Raw genomic sequence first — 5,274 nt, forward strand, 5'->3', positions numbered from 1 at the left:
AAGTGGCTAAGCCGATAAGTGCTGCTAGTTTTCTGATGGAGAACCGGATACGCCGTAACGGCGACGCCAAATAGGCTATGCCGAAACGTAGCAAACCCTGTATGTGTATATATATATATATATATGTATATATATATATATATATATATATATATATATATATATATATATATATATATATATTATATATATGTATTCATCATTATTATTATTATTAATTGCTAAGCTGCAACCAGGGGTTGGGAAAGCGTGATGCTGTAAGTCCAGGGGCTCCAACAAGGAAGGGAGCTCCAACAGGGAAAATAGACCATTGTGGAAAAAAAACAAGGGAAATTAAATATTTTAAGAACCTTATCAACATTAAAGTAAATATCTCCTATATAAACTATAAGAAACTTTAACAAAACTAGAGGAAGAGAAATAAGATATGATAGTGTGCCTGAGTGTACCTTCAAGAAAGAGGACTCTAACCCAAAAGTTTGGAAGACCATGGTACAGAGGCTATGGCACTACCAGTGCAGTAGTTAACCCCTAGGGTGAATAGGTATTGTTTGTTGTTGCCAGGTGTATGCGGAAAGAGGAGAATATGTAAAGAATATGCCAGACTCTTCGGTGTGTGTGTGTAGGCAAAGGGAAAATGAACACTAAACAGAGTGAAGGAACCAATGTAGTACTGTCTAGCCAGTCAAAGGACCTCATAACTCTCTAGCGGTAGCATCTCAACGGGTGGCTGGTGCCATGGTCAACCTACTTCCTATAATATATATATATATATATATATATATATATATATATATATATATATACAGTATATACTGTATATATATATATATATATATATATATATATATATATATATATATATATATATATATATATATATATATATATATATATACAGTATATACTGTATATATATATATATATATATATATATATATATATATATATATATATATATATATATATATATATATATATATATATATATACATATATATATATATATATATATATATATATATATATATATATATATATCTATATCTATATATATATATATAAATAAATTTCTACCTCATACTTGGGATCGAACGCTAGCCCCTTCTAATTAAAGGCCAGGTCGAAACCAACCATGCCACGAGAGCCCATAAAAGGAAATCCGAACCTGACGCTAATCTAGCTGTCCGAGGATTTACCTGGCGAGACATCAGTCTCTTACCAGCGAGTTTTACCCGATTTCCCCGGGCCACCACGTGACACAATTGGTAGTAATTCATACAAATTACCCCTAATGAGTCAATATGGATAAATATCAACACAACATCGTGTTCAAATAGAAATCAATTTCTACCTCATACTTGGGATCGAACACTAGCCCCTTCTAATGAAAGGCCAGGTCGAAACCAACCATGCCACGAGAGCCCATAAAAGGAAATCCGAACCTGACGCTAATCTAGCTGTCCGAGGATTTATATCTATATTCATATATATATATATATATATATATATATATATATATATATATATATATATATATATATATATATATATATATATATACACATATTCATATATATATATATATATATATATATATATATATATATATATATATATATATATCCCTAACTGATTTACTAGTACATTTGCTTATATAAAAGTGTCCAAACAAACCATCAGAAAAAATCATCAGATATAAAACATTATGTTGCAACTAACAAAGATCTTGAATTCCTTGCTGTATAAATTACCCTTAACCTCATCTCTCTCTCTCCTCTCCCCTCCCACTCTCCCTCCCCAGCCTCTCCTCGTACCCTTGAAAAAGATAAAATCCTCAAATGGAATACGTGTCAGGATATTTCACAACTGTATATTTCTTTCTCAATTTCCTTTTTTGAAGTTTCCCCCGCTCGTTTGTTGCGGTAATCGAAATAACTTTATTTTTCATATCAATATTCTCTATTTGCCGTACGCGCGTGCCAAGAACGCAAGAACGAGTGATTGTATGATATATAAAGATACAATGCAGGGTCTCTCTCTCTCTCTCTCTCTCTCTCTCTCTCTCTCTCTCTCTCTCAGACGGTACTGCTTATGTCTTCTTCCAAAGAGAATAAGTATCCTTCCTTGCATGGTATTATTATTATTATTATTATTATTATTATTATTATTATTATTATTGGTAAATTAAAATTATATACCCGATATTTCATAACTTTCAGCTAATTGACCTATGGAAATAAACAATGAAGTTTTTTTTTCGGCCTAGGCACCGGATGGACATACAAAGGAGCACAACACAGAATTAAAGGTATCTTCAAAAAAATATCTATATCAACAATTATATCTCTATAAGTGTACGTTTTTTAACAGATGTTTTAAGACAGGCATTTAGCTTTGTCACTATTAGTTCAATAATGTAGCCAAATCATGAATGGAATTGTGATGCAATGTCAAAAGTTTGATTAAAAAACAGAACTAAACACAAATGCATATGAAAATAAAATGAATATAAATTTACGAAATAACACAATATAAGAAAAATATATCAATAAAACACTGAAAGGTTTGTGACACTAATATTTATGGTGGATGAAATTCGGTATGCAAAAGAGAGAGAGAGAGAGAGAGAGAGAGAGAGAGAGAGAGAGAGAGAGAGAGAGAGAGAGAGAGAGATCACTCTTGGTGGTAACAGATGCTCCAAAGTGATATCATAAATAATACTTCGATAACCTATTTTCTTGTTAGACATTTTACGGATACAAAGTGGTATGATAAACCTTAGCAGATTTCTCAAGGAGGATTTTACAAGCGATCATTAAAAGGCCTTCTAAAGGTGAAAACATCTTTATTATTATTATTATTATTATTATTATTATTATTATTATTATTATTATTATTATTATTATTATTATTATTTTTATTATTATTATTATTATTATCATTATCATTATTATTACTCGTCATTGAACATGAAATAGCTGTTATCTGTTGCTTGTTTCATTTGTTTGAGTTCTTCTTTATCTATATACCTTATCATATTCAACTGGTTCATTAGTGTAAAGGGCCTCTATGTCATTTATCTGTATATTCTTTAAGTCATCAAAAAGCTGCACGCATTTTTTTTTAAGGTATACTCATTAAAAGTAAATTTTTTTTTATGAATTGTACTAAAAATTTCGTGAAAGAATACAATGTTTTTTTTTTTTTTTTTAGCTTACATTACCGGTTTAATAGGAATATTTTCTTTGCTTACCTTAGGCCGGAATGGATCGATTTTATGGCACCGATGTTATGGCGCCTTCGTTTTGGCTCTAAATTGTTTTGCCACCACTGTTTCGGCACGTACTGTTTTGCCCCACTAGCAGTAGTTCTAAGACCAAAAATAGCCTACTTAATGCCTATTACCAAAACGACCATGCTAATGTTGGAATAACTATCTTTTATGATAATAATTATTACTATAATTACCTGTTTGAACGTTTATTTTACTGGATTTTTCACAAGAATTAATTACTTGGTGGAGGTTTATCTTTACTGATTCTTTTCAAGACATAAGAGTATTTGATTTGATACCATCGGCAAGTATGGAAGGAAGGATACTAAGTAAAAGAGACAACCCTAAATTCCCTCATAACGGATATTTATTTGTGTTTGTAATGCGCACCAAGAAGGATACTTCAATAAAGTTTTGGAGATGTGAGAACAAGAATGAATGCAAAGCCCGTATTTGCAATAAAAACGATGAAGTAACAAAGGAATTAAATCACCATTCTCTTGATAGTTCAGCAGCAAGCGTGGAAGTAGCTGAGATTAAAGCGATTGTAAAGCGTTGGGCTGGAGAAAGCCAAGATCAACATTCAACAATGGTAAATTCTTGCACGGAAAATGTTTCTCAAGCCACTCAAGGAGTCCTTTCAAAGTTGGACGCAATGAAGGAAATAGTAAGGAGCAAAAGAAGCAAAATGGATCTCGCCCAACCAAACCCTATTCGTGTTCGTGATTTATTGATCCCCGAAGGGTACAAAAAATAAATGAAAAATAATGATGGAAGTAAAAAATTTTTAATAGCAGACTATGTTTATGAAGATAAAAGAATCTTGATATTCGGAAGGAAAAGCTGAGCTGTGTTTTTACTAGATTCCCAAGTTTGGTATACTGACGGAACCTTCAAGTTACCTCCTAAATTATTTTCACAAGTTTATGAGCTTATGGCAAGAAGAAATGTACGCATGTTTCAAATGATTATTGACGCAATTCCTAGATTAAGTCCAAGAAGAATATCGTTTGACTTTGAACAAGCAGCTATATAAGCAATGGAAAAATGTTTTCCAGTAGTGATACAGGGTTGTTTCTTCCATTCAACACATAACGCACATAAGCAACTTAAACAGTCTAGGCTTCAAGTTTTATATAATAGTGATTCTGAATTTGCTTTAAAAGCAAAACAGATCGTAGCCTTGTGTTTTGTGCCTATTCCTCATTTGGATACTTACATCGATGCCTTGACAAAATACTTGCCGCGAGAGCTTCAATCACTTATTAACTGGTTTGAGGATAATTACGTGGAACGACCCATGAGAAGAGGCAATGGTAGGCGCCCGCCTCTTTTCCCTTCTGAAATGTGGAATCAATATGAACGAACCATCGTTGGGCTTGACAGAACTAATAATCACGCAGAAGCTGCGTATAAAAGAATATATGCGGAATTGGGAGTTAACCACTCTGTGATATGGACATTTATCAACTCACTGAGCAAAAGACTAAAGAACTGCGATGTTTATTATGAACAATTGGTTGCTGGCCATACTCCAAAACAAAAACTTCTAAAGTATTTGAGAGCTGACGAGCGTATTTCAAAAATTGTAAGCCAGTTTTCTGGAAGAAAACCTCTAGAATATTTGCGTGGCTTAGCCCACAATTATGAAATGCATTGAATTTTTTAATAATCTATATTCCACATATTTTATGTCAAAATAAAGTTTTAAATAATTTCCTAGTTAAATTAATCAATTACTTTCATTCCAATATTTTTTTTTTCATACTAGCGCCAAAATGTTTTTAGCGCCGAACTGTATAAGGCCAAAATAATGAGCGCCATAAAAAAAAATATAGAAAAAAAAGGCGCCAAAAAATCGGGGCCAAAATGGTGGCGCCAAAAAGCACTAAACCCTCTGTCAGACCCATAGCAATTCCATCTCAACCGCAGAAGACAACAGACCTGCAATACTCCCTGGAATTACAATGTCAATTCTCCTTTTCACTGTTTTATCC

The sequence above is a fragment of the Palaemon carinicauda genome, chromosome 29 (assembly GCF_036898095.1).
Source record: "Palaemon carinicauda isolate YSFRI2023 chromosome 29, ASM3689809v2, whole genome shotgun sequence".
Lineage (NCBI taxonomy): Eukaryota > Metazoa > Arthropoda > Malacostraca > Decapoda > Palaemonidae > Palaemon > Palaemon carinicauda.